Consider the following 13,413-nt stretch of genomic DNA (forward strand, 5'->3'; position numbering starts at 1 on the left):
GATTATTTAGTCTGGCCTGCTGGCCTCTCGCTCAGTGTTTCTTTCTTAACTTGGATACAAAGCAAAAAGTTCTCATTTCATGACTATTTATGTGGCTGGTCTCTGGTTTGCTTTCCCCCCTCACCACCTTAACGTTCTCTTTAGTTCCAACCGTTTATCTTTCATCTCCTCTCTCTTCTCTCCCTGGTCTTTAAAGGCAATTATCATTTCACTTCACAAATGTCAAAATCCTACACTTCAGTTGTGTCTTGAGGAGCCTTGTTGGGATGAATGGAATTCTTCACCGACAGAGATGAGTCGCCCTCTCCCACCATCCCTCAACCTTCTGATATTGCAGTCTTTGAAACAAGAGAATTTCTTTGCATTTTAAATATTCCTAATTCATTTCCCCTTACTTTGATATCCTCCAAGAAACTGCCGTGCTTTTTCAAGATAGTGGATGTGAGCACAGACATGATAGGATCACAGTGGTGGAGAGGTTTTAGGTTTAAGGTTTAATTGGTGTGAAAGCAGTGATGGAATGAATTTCTGTCGTGTTGAATACATTTTGGCTTTGAATTAGCCGAGCTTTGCGTGATTGCATGGCTGAATATGAACTGTACCAGCTACAATATCACTAGGCCTGCAACTAATGGTTAAACTGATGATTAGTTGAACAATTAATAAATCAAACATTAGAAATACACACAGATAAAGGTCAAAAACAGAATTGCTGGTACTCTGTCTGCCTAAACGACTGATAGTTTCAGCCCTAAATCTGACTGTTTATTACACAATACACTGTTAACAACACATTTATAAAAGATAGCGTCTGATATAATCACATCTGATACATGGCCTCTGGCCTGTTCCTGTGCTGTCTCATTGGACCTCAACACTGTTTAAATATATCCAAGTCAGAACCAATAACTGAATCAACAAGTGTGAACCCCAGAATCTGGTTGTTGTGTTTGTATCTGGAATGACCTGCTTCAAAAGCTCATAATGAGTATATCAACATACTGAACATGTTATACAGCATTTCTGTCATTTTAAAGGTCTTCATCATCCTCTGACTCATCATAATGACTGCATAGTTATGACCTTGACAATATGATGTTATTATGCTAATAATGACCAGTACAACCAAGTTAATTGTAATGAAGACGTTCCCCATGTTGGGGCTATAACTCAGTTCTGTTTTGGATGTTTGTCTCATAAAAACTATATCGGAAAGAAAAGTAGGGACTTATAATTGACTTGAATGTCAATAAATTGTGTTTCACATCATTTAGTAAAGGTAAACTAATTTACCCATCCTCAGAAATTTGTGTTTATTTTTATTAAACTTGTAATAGTTTTTTTTTTTTTTTTTTTTTTATTAACCCACTGTATTAATATTTTATTATCAGTCAACAAATGCATCCTTTTTTCTAACCCAGTGACTGCATGGTCCTGTGATATGGTTCTAGCAGACATAAGGACGGTGCTTATCACAGTAGTGGTTGAGTAGCAGATCCTCATGTAGAGTTTCCTTTAGTGTTAAAAACAGACAATGAGTCCCTGATAACAAGCAGAGCTGTAATCTTATAACAATTTGTCTCGATAGTTCTGAGCAAAATTATGATCCATTAAAACCATATCTGTGAATGATGTGTCCATGTGTATCTGAAGGTAACGCATGCTGTGTAACACACTGGTCATGTGTCTCATCAGATTTCTAATATCTACTACTACAGCTCAGTAATGCTGCCTTCGCTGTGTTTACACTCTGGATGCTTCAAAGGACTTCGTGTTTTATACAAACTCTTGAAGATCAGTACACAGTTCTGCCTATTGATACTAATAAGGGGGGAAAGGATGAAATGTGACTGCGAAGTCTGGAAAGGTGCTTTGCTGTCCTTACTTTACCTCGGTGCCTTTTAGAAACAAATCTATTATTGCCGCATGGACTCCGCATGACTGTTGGCTGTGAATATTGGACTCTGACATCCTGCAGGTGGGAGGAGGTGATACGTGTTTAAAAATGCAAAATGACATCTAATGTTTAGCGTTGCTGCTTGTTTCCCAGACCCGGTCGGACCTGACCATCTGCTCCCCTGGTCAGATGGAGCTATGCTTTTGGCAGTGCTCCGAGCTGTTCCATTGGCCTCCATCTCAAAGGACATCCAGTATTATCAGATTTCTCTTCCCTAGAAAAGCTGAGACGGTGGCACTATAAGAATAACAATATGCTTAGAGAAGGGGAGTGGGTGGAGGAGGAGGGGGATAAAATGGTAGAACGGAGGGAGTGGGACAACAATAACAACAAGTTGTCTTGCTAGCAGCCAGATACTGTCACATTACGGATGGAATCACTTCAGAAACGTGGAGAATTAATATCCTAATGAAGCTCGGAGTGGCCATTAGGTGTGTGTAATGTGGCTCCGGGGGGCTGGGATAGATGTCCGGCAGCTTTAGGCCCTTATTTGTGCGCAGTCACCTCAGCGGTTGCTTTTATGAGGGTAACATTAGAGGAGAAAGGAGAATGCAACAGAAAGATAGCGTTTTATTACTGTGGTTCCCAGGGAGCCGTGCTCTACCTGTCACAGGCACACAAAGCATGCTGTTTTACTTCATTTTACAGCTAAATATCTCTCTTACAAATGTTTTCTGTCTGTGGAACAACATTTGGGCTATTATCACCAAAGTGTTGCGGCGCTGCCTGGAGATGAGTTATTTGGTGTAATGTTTAAAACTGTGTGAAAGGATTTCTGTGCAGACAGCTGTGAATACAAATTTCATTCACATTTTTCATTCACATTAATATACTCCATTTCTCTCTTTTTCCCACTTCTCTCTCTCTCTCTGCTTCTTTTGACAGGCCAATTGCATGCCTCTGCTTTTTATCTCCTTACATTTTCGGGGAACGAATTGCTCTCCACTGTCACTGGGCTCTGGCCAAGAATTCATTTTTAGTGGGTCAAATGTTTCAGAAAGTCATCTTTGACAGGAACCAACCAGCACGATGAACACGAGGAAAGACACGGCCTGCTGATTCTTTTTTTTGGTGTTTTTTTTTTTGTTCGATCACTGCATACACTTAAAGCATGGCAGCCCATGCAGTACACAAAGCACAGGCACAAATTGTCCATGTAGAAATCAATATTGAATTAAAACACTCCCCACTCATGAATACAAAAAAAAAAAAAAAAAAAAAAAAAAAAAAAAAAAATGAATAATGGTAAGGGGCTATTGGAGCTGCAGGAGTCTACAGTCAGCTAATGAAGGTTATGTTGCATGGCAGAATTCAGTAATTGCAACGCACAAGTGAGGTATTAGACAGGATGTAGCTAATGGAAAACAATCACATTTAACATGGCTCCTTGGTTCTAGCTGTTCAATAAGTGAGCAGCAGGCTGGCTCGCAGCAAACCGGAGGCGGTGGGGAGGTGGGGGTGGGGGGTTCACACAGCACAGGGTTTTAATGTGATCGGACTATAACAGACAATCTATTTACAGTGTGCTCTGGGGAGCTAATAAACAAATGTTGAGTAATTTCAGCCAGCAGTAATTACCCTTGCAGCTGACAAGGAGAGTGTGATACTCTCTCCTTCACCTCCGGCTCGGTCCAGGAGGCGTGGGCTCCTCGGAGCCGTCCTCCTCTGCTCGTAGATGTGGCTGCTGGCCAGAACTCAGACGTACAGGATCATTTACTGTACACGGCTTCTCTCTGGGCACCGGGGTGTCACACGCTACACGCCACACGCTACACGCCACACGCCATTGTTCTGTTTTGGTTCAGTGAAAGACGGGCAGATATGAATATGACTGAAAACTGGTTTGTAGTAAACGTAGATTCACAGCTTGCAGAAAAAACATGGATGCGTTAAAAAGGTTCCTATACAATCCAATGAAACACAAACACAAGAAGCAGTGGGCTAGCTTGAGGGGTAATTAAACACGTGCACACGGTTTCCGTGAGCATCCTCGCTTTATTTAGCCACACAATAATGCACTCTAACCTCATTTATATATCAATGGTGGAGGAAAACAAATATCAAGTTTAGGAAGCAAACAAATGACTTTGCAGGTTAGATGGGCGTGAGGGCCAAAAGCATCTTTATCCAGAGAGCTCAGACTTGATCCTTCAGTTACGGTGAAATAGATTTTTATGCAAATGCACCTATCGATTGCTGCGCCTTTCTTTGATGGAACCGGATGGAGAAAACTGCATGTAAGTAGATGGAGATAATCATTATGGAATAATCATTAATGGAGCAGGTTTATATCGGCGTAGGAAAGATGATCTGCTGCATTCAACGACTCATTTTTCCTTTTCTAGTGCTCTTTTTCTGGATAGATTAATAACAGTTTAGTATTTAATTTAGCACATATATATCTGTACAAATTAATTCCATGATCATTTTCCTTTTTTAAATCCGGTACAGTTTTGGGGTGTGCTGTGAGCAGCTTCCACCAAACAATGCTATTTTCTCTTGCACATCATGCCTACAGTGCATTAGCCTTATCCCCCTCTGTCTTCCTGACCAGCATGGCACAAACAATGCCACATATCAGATCCCCGCGTTCTCTCCAGAATAACAAGAAGGGAGTGGAGCGGTGACGTGAGGGGTCCAGTCTGAGGGGCTGACAGACGGATAGTGAGGCAGCCTGTCCCTTATCCTCAGACAGGCAGATGTCCCCTCTCCCTGCGTGGCCGGCTGCTGACCAGGGGAGAGCCAGGCGGCTGCTGAAATGAAGAAACTTGAGAGCTCCTCAGGGGGGTGAGCTGGTCATTTGATGTCCAGCACAAGGGCAGGGTGTGATGCTGAATGAGCTGAGGGAGAGAGGCAGCCTCTGCAGTCTGTTACAAAGGTCCGGTCTGATGGGTGGAGAAAGAGGGAAAAATACTGAGCACTGACAGACCATTACTATATTTCATCCATTTTGTCAGAGAAAATGGTCACGAAGCTCGTGTGGGAAGCCGTACAATAATCTTTTCACAAAAAGCAGTGAAGTATATTGTGTGTATGCATCAACAATATAATTATAATCTATTAGCCTTTTCAAAACTTCAGCAATTACCAGCTTTGTTATGGCCAAGAACTGTTCATGATAATTCACCGGACAAAGGGGAGTGATTCTGACACAATCTACAATTGAAGTCCCATTGAAATATGTGAAGCACAGTCACAGTGGAGCCATGGCATCTTTTTTACCTGGCCTCGGTTCAGTCTTGCAGGCAGCAGAGAGTCCTTTGAAGGCTACAGAGAGGAGATGAGAGGAAGCCCTGCCTGCAGAGGGATCAACTATGCCGAAGCGCCAGCACCACAGTGCTGTAATTAATCGCCAGCGATGGCAGCCTCAGTCTTGCAGCCCTGCTCAACTTCTCCCTCACGACAAAACCTGCGGTCAGGAGATGTTAGGCAACATTAACTGCCTGTACCATTTCCATTTTCTGAGAGGGGGTGGTGGAGGGGGTGTCCCGGGGTGGGTCTGTAGATATAGGACTACTGAGGGGGCTCAGGCGAGCAGAGCGACGGTGCATAAGCCATGGCTGTGTACCTTTCATCTTGGAGGAGATTTGGAGAGGTTTCAGACCACAGAGACTTCTTAATTCTCACTAATTCATTTGCGTTCCAGATTCTCTGGGCCTGGGATAACCTGAGAATGATAATGAACTCGCAAGGGGAGTGCATGGTCCCTTGCCTTTGAATGTGCTCGGAATAGATTCAGATAATCTTTCCTTGTGAATCTTTCTGGAGGAGAAGAATCCTATTAAGAGTGATTGCTTGTCATGAGATGCTCTCCAAGTTGGGGCGGTTTAGCTGGTGGACACGTAGCCCGCTGTTCCAGGACATAACCCTCACACGGGGACTCTTTAAAGACATGGAGATGCAATAAGGATGTAACTATGAGAAAAAGATACCGGTGCAGTTTTCGATTTCAAAATCATACTTTATAATGAATATTTATTTACAAGCTGCATGATCCTCAATCAATAAATTCTACCCACCAGTTTATATAAAAAAAAAAAAAAAAGTGTATTTTTTTCCTCCTTGGAAATGCAGCTTCATCCAAACAATATATTATCATTACAGATGAGGGAGAAGGCTATTTACATTTATGGATTAAAATGCCACATTTTCAATACTATACATATATATATATATATATATATATATATATATATATACACAAGCAACCACCTATAAGTTTCAGGCAAGCAAGGTTCAAAAACGGTTCTTTTTTCCCAGGATGCAGTATTGAGATAGGTTCATAGTTACAGTTCTTTTAATAGAAAAATAAAACATCCGTTAAAAATAAAAAAAAATCACTCTTGCAACTGCACTTTTGACATTCACAAGCAAACTGTGTTTGTCCTTTGTTGTCAGATCATGACTGAAATTTGGATTGAAAGAATTTTCCATATGCTTCTTTATAGCAGGCTGACAATGAATAGAGAGATTTTGGAGAGATTTATAGGTCTGTGGAGTTCTAAGGGATAGATTGCAAACTCTTGTGAGAAAAAGGGAGGGAAAGCTGCCTTACTTCAGGGCTGGTCTCATCTTTGGTCAAACAGAAGTGAGCTTAATTTGTGGGTCTGCCTGGGGAATTTCAAAGGAAAAAAGCTTTGAGTGACGCCAAGCTTGAGCTCCCTGATGTTAGTGAGATGAATGAAAGCAGGGTGCAGAGGCTACAGGCCTTCTCACACTCTCACATTAACAAAGGTCTTTTAAGTTCTCATCAGGATAATTGTACAGGGTGCAGTAAAATGCAAGACAGTGTTTCAGAGGAGCCAGGCAGCACTTCATCAGTCTGATTAAGAAACGTTCACTTGTGTGATACTGTGCGCACATTATAGAGGTAACTACAGCTGAAGTAACAACATGCTGCAGCTGTAACATTACTTCACTTAGAAATACGGCACAACTCGGTAGCACTTTACTGTCAGGCACCTTATTATGTGTAAACATAATCACTTAATAGATTGTTTAAAACACTGTATAATGTAGTGGAGAGCAGATGTACTGTGGATATGAAGTGTTACAGCCATACGTATGTGCAACGTATTCAGTGCTCAGAAATGCCCCCACACACATCATTGCGTTACTATATTGTCCGTTTTTATCTTTTTATACACCAAACCACACTTACTGGTGTTCTCAAGATATGCAGCTGTTGCACATATATTGATAAACAATACTAAATAATGTAGTTTATAAACTGCTCATAGATGCTGAACAGGGTGACATTTGTTCAAATGTTGACCCAAAACAACACAGTCTTATAACTTTTATCTACTTTGCCACTTTTGGGAGAGAAACTATTTGATGTAAGATATGCCAAACATTTTCTATTTATCCGCTGCAAAGCTATAATATCTAGTGGACAAAATGAATAGACACTTATTTCCCAACTGGTTCCTTTTGCAGGAAATACAAGAATTCATTCTGTGCCTCTCGGTGTATTTCAACAGAGGACGTACTGTACTATTCTATAGAACTGGCTGGCCTTGACAGGATGACCTAACATTTTGACAGGACAAAATATAAAGCTGTTCTTTATTCTGTGGACAATTCACCAGATGCAGGCATGGGAATGGCTTTAATCAATAGAAATGTGGGTGTACTGTATGATTTATTCCAGGCGTTGCTTTATGTACAAAGAAATCTCGGACATTGCTAAGATTGCAAGCAATGACGGGAGCTACTCAGTGTTCCCGGAAAGCTTGTGTTGTGATGGTTGTTGCCGTGGAGTATTTACAAGAGCTATCTGATCAGCACTCAGACGCTCGCCAACCAGACGGATGATTAGGTGCCGCAAACGAGCCTCATCACCGGCTAAAATTGATGACTCAATGCTCGATGACGGACAACTCTATTTGTATCGAGATGAGGCCCTGACGGTCCTCCACCAATCAAAATTGAGTTATTATTGAGCATAAAGAAAGGCATTTGTGATATCATTAAATCCAAATATGCCTCTTTTCACATCTGGCAGGCAGCCATGCATGTGAAGGAGGGTTAAGGGACAGAAAGAGAGAAGCAAAGCAAGAGGAAAAAAACAAAAACCACTCGGGGCAATCATTCCTGGCAGTGTGCTGGCAGCTGCAGTGTTTTTTTGTAATTTCAATATGTTTCTCTGCACCTCAAGCTTGGGTGCAATAACAGCTTACAGATTGCTTATGTCATCAAATTTTGACAAACTTCTCAATTGCTTTTGACCTTCATCTTTAGCCATCTGCTTTCTCCTCTTTCTCCTTATCTCCCCCTCAGTCTGTGTGTTTTCACCTGACAGTAATGGTGTAGCTTAACTGAGAAACGCTTGAAGGAAAATTATTTTACAAAACAGCAATTAGACACACAACAGCGACATATCACCGCTGTTTACTTTGACATGGTGAACTTCTCACCATACAAGTGTTCCTTCGTACATCCGGCACGTTTAGAGCAACATTGGCATTAATTTGAAGCAGTGTTGTGACCTGCTGATGAATTCACTCTTCTTTGTTGTTCTGTTTTCAGTCTTCATCAACACGTGAAGGAAGTATTTGGAACCTAAATGTTCCTCTATGTTTCTCAGCAGGCTTTTTATGTGGCTGCGGTGGTGTAGCCTGGTATTACCAAACCAAATTCACCTCGTGAAAAGATGAGGTGATGGGCGTAGACCTTTTGAAACCAGTGGAGCAGCTGTTAATCTATTGGCATGGACACCATATGACATATGTGTGCACCGAAACTCAGCCATCTTAAAACACCAGAGACCCCCCGGACTGCTTCTCCATGTCAGTAAATGGCTGTTGCACACTTCGGTTTCTCCACATTTGCTGCTGTAGCTGTTCATATCGCTTCACCCAGCGCTGCCACCGTCACTGGTATTGGAACTTCATTTCAAAACAAATGCTTTATTTCAACGTCACTCAGCCACCACAACTGGTTGCTGATTTGCTTCCTTCAGAGTGGATGAGCAAAGCCTCGTGAAAACAGGGTTTCTAGACTGTACGTATAACGGCAAAAACTGAACTGAAGCTGTGATCAATAGGTGGGCGGAGCCAGACTAGAAGTGTACAATCGTAAAACAGCGCCCAGAAAACCAAAAGAAGAAGTTGAAAGACCCTAGAAAGCCCAGTGAAGAAGAGTGGAATTGCAAATTAAGATAGTAATTCATTCTTTGTTCATCACTCGATTTGCGATTTTCACATGCACTTATCCACATGATCTTTCTTACAGTAGATATTGATTATAACTGCTTTAAAATGGCTATACCGCTGTGAGAGCCCATTTAAAGATGTCCTGTCTGAACGTCTGTGCTTCGGTTAGCTGCTGTGGCATGAAAATAATCACGTATATTCCAGTCAGTCTCGTCAGTGATGTCATTTTGATGTTAGAAACCCGCTACGCTTGTACAGATCAAAAGCATAATAGCGACCTCTCAAATTATAAACTGACAATGTGGCATTAAGAAGTATCTTGTTCCATAAGCCAGTGATCAGAGTAAACAACACATTACATATAATGTAGTCAATCCACAGTTTGACATTTCCCTCTGATTTTCATATCTTTGCCTGAAATGACAGTCTATGTAACATGTGGAGGCTTTAAAAATGCCACGGCTGATATGAAATCAATTTGCATTTCCCCTGTGCCTGGAGAACATGGCCCTGTCAGAGGACCCTGCAGATCTGCTGGAGATAATGACGTTATAGAGGGCAGCTTGCACAGCGGAAAAGATGAAATTGAAAGAGTGACGTTGTGTGTATCCCATGATTGCCTTGACAGGGAGATGTGTGGCTATTGGACATGTACTCTTCTGTCTTTGCTCCCCATTAGGTCCACTTGTTCCCAGTCAGGGTTAAGACAGACTAAAGAGACCCAGGAATCTGACCAGTCGAGGCCTCCTTTTGTCAGTAATAGTACTTAAACAATGTCAACTTTTAGGTATGGTAAAACTATAATAGATATTATTAATATTCCCACATTGATGGTTGAAGTTTTTAAATATTGGGTGATCTACAGTGCATAATAGTCCAATTAGTTAAGGGACTTCACAGTAGTAATTATGAGATTCATGAAAATCAGATTTTTAGGTCAGTTTTGACATTGTCTCAATTTATAAATATGAATTAATACATTAATTGGCTATTCAGCACGTAAAAAGAGAGACACTTGATTCTAATTTAAATGTAATATTATTGTTTAATGGATAAAAGAAAAAGAGACTCGTTCCCTGCCACCCTGTTCACGGCCTCACCAGCTTGCTCTTCTAACAGTAGGGTGTGAGTCCATCATTATAGTTTTCAAACAAACCACAAGCAATGATAATATCACTTTGGCCACTTTGTGAAAAGGAATTATCCAGATCGTGTCGATCACACACAGCAGTACGCTGCATTCATATCGAGCCGTATTACAGTGCATAACCCAGAATTTGTTATAAACATAGGAAGTGGATGGTTGATTGCGCTGACCGGAGGACATTTAAACTTGATCACACCTGTGCAGGGGGTCTGCTTGTTATCTGGCTCGGTGCACGGCTCGGCTCGGTGCGCGGAGAGCTGCAACACTAATATACGCTGCTATAAACTACAGGTGATTCCAGACCAGCGTTTCCTCACTTTGCCCGGCAGTTGAAGCTGCGATCGCTGACCTCTACACTCGTGTCAGATTCTTGGCCTCTGTGATGGCGGAGAAAGAAAACGTTGTGGATGTTTCAGCTGCTTCCTAATCATTTGTGGTGGGTAGTATCGAATTAACTGGAGAACAAATCAAATGCTTTGGATTTTTTTTCTCAGTTGTAGCCACTTAGTCACCGCCACCTTTATCCCAACAACATGAATTCATGAAAAACAGAAATGCTAGAGGAACAAGAGAGTTTCAAATAAAAGGAGAGCATTTTAAGTCCTCAAATCAAAACGAGTCTGAGTGGATTTACTGAAGTGGTGCACAATTTCAGGCGCTTCTACTTTCCTTGAGAAATATCGTACTTTGCACTCTACTTCAGTTATTTTTTTTTTATGTCTTTAATCACTGCATAAAAATACTGTGTGTACATAAGAAAACTGTTAAATGATTGAAAATATTTAAAAACTTGATTTATTTACAATGAAAAATGTCTGTATAGCCTTCGACAAGTAAATAAGTTACAAGATATTTTTTGATAATTTAGAAATCTCAGTTTGAAGGACTTCAAGAGTAATTCGTTTGGATTTTTAAAATTTGTTTTGTTTTCATACATCTTGTGATTTTTTTCAAATCAAGATAGAATTACTTTAAAAGCCTGGGAATGAACAAGGTCATATGATACGTATTTAAGAGTGTGTGGTGGGTTTGATGTCGCAGTGGGATCAGTGAAGTACAAAATATTCTGTTTTCCATGTTAATACAATAGATGAAAACAATACAATAGATAAAAACAATACAATAGATGAAAACAATACAATAGATAAAAACAATACAATAGATGAAAACAATACAATAGATAAAAACAATACAATAGATAAAAACAATACAATAGATAAAAACAATAGATAGAAACTACTAAGTCAGAGTGCTCCAGTGAGTCTGATGTGCCTTCGGCGCTCCGTCATTTATATTTGAAATATGCTAAAGTACACTGGGATGTCCCACGTATAATGAGGAGGACACTTTCAATGTATGAAGGAGACGGGCTGATAATGAGACATCCTGGCTCTCATCAACCTTACAAAAGTCTGGAGAGGAGCAGTAATGTGTCTGCCACACCAATAACAGTTTTCAATTAATATAAACATAGTTTTGTCTGGTCCCCTCGGATGGGGATACCTGGAGGGCTTCCCCCCCACAAAATGTGAACAGACCTTTGTGCACTGCTGCAGCGTGAGTGCGTCAGACACACACTCTGTCAATTGTACTCACAGACACGCATACGCACACAAGGAAAGAATTTATACTTGTCTGTATGGTTTGTTAGCACTCAAGAGATAAAACTTTACATGTTGCTCCCAATTAGCACAGCAGTGACCGAGCAGCGTCTCCTGTGCTCAGCTCCCTTCTGAAGAGGCGCTATTTATGTGAAGACTCACGAGAATGGGAGAATTGAGGCGAGAGAGCGGAGATATGGACGTGTGTGTGTGTGTGTGTGTGTGTGTGTGTGTGTGTGTGTGTGTGTGTGTGTGTGTGTGTGTGTGTGTGTGTGATGAGGGAAAAAGGGCGAGAGAGAGAGAGAGAGTGAAAGAAAGAGATAGAGAGAAAGGGAGAATTGAAATGGCTTAAGCGTTCATTTTGAGTGGAGAGACAGGTCCTATTAACATTTAACAGCATTTGTGCAACTTGGTGCCGAGGTTATGATGCAAATGAGGAGGAATTAAAACTGGCCAGAGGTTTGTCATTGATGGATTGCAGTCTGGCAGTGCTCACACTTCCTAGTGTCCATCAGAAGCGATTACTGTGTAATTAAACCTTATTTCTGGACTCTCCAGTGCATAATTACTTTGTGAATGTAACCATCATCTAAGAGCTACAGAAATGCTTTACCATTTAGTCGAGCAGTCAGTTCCATGGGCTTGTGTCAGATATAGCCATCAGACAGAGCAAAAGAACTGTCACTTTTAATAAGAGGCAAAACATTAAATGAAACAGTATGCTTATTACAGAAAAATTAGGCTTTCAAGAGTCCTTTCTGTTATTTGCATAATTTATCCCCCACCCCACCCACCACACATACACACAGCAAGCTTTAGGCAATATCCCTCACATTTAAATAGATTGCACATTTAAGGCTACTTAAGGAAAATTATCACTTTGCATATTTTAATTGTTATGAAGGAAGTGATTTGAGAGGTCTGTGGCTCATCCTCTTGAGCCATGTGGTTGCGAAGCTGTCTGATTCGGCTGCTCAGCGCTGCAGCTCCACAGATAACCTCCGAGTTCACACACATCCACTCCAGTTTCATCAGAATGCAAATGAAGCACAGAACACTGGGACAAGTGGATCTTTGATATTTACAAAATAGCCACTAATAACTTGAGTGTAATTTGTTTGACTCAACTTTATTTTTCTCTTATCAGTCCTGATTTTTTTCCCTCCTGGTCAAATGGCTCTTGTTTAAAAATTCAGTGGAAAGAAACAAAGGGCATGTTTGCTGCCAGAATTTCCGAGCCGGCAGGATGGAAGAAGTATGTGTACTGTATATATCTTTCTCTTATAGGAGACATGCTGCTATGGCACTAGATAGACACCATGAAGTGTTAGACATGAAAACGAAGCACGTGCATGCATGTGGATGTTTTGATCTATATATCCAGGAACCACCATCGGTACCACTGAGATGAGCCGCCTGCTAAATGAACAATATTATGGAGAAGGTCGAGCGTTCAGGTGTTACTGACAGTCGTTTGGTAGATTTTCATACTGAATGATTTGTCCACTTACCTCCTTGTACAGTCTGGATTTAGCAGTTACTTGAGGTTTA

The sequence above is a fragment of the Embiotoca jacksoni genome, unplaced genomic scaffold (genome assembly GCF_022577435.1).
Source record: "Embiotoca jacksoni isolate LCO1_2020_lvr unplaced genomic scaffold, fEmbJac1.0.p SCAF_2, whole genome shotgun sequence".
In the NCBI taxonomy this organism is placed as follows: Eukaryota; Metazoa; Chordata; class Actinopteri; family Embiotocidae; genus Embiotoca; species Embiotoca jacksoni.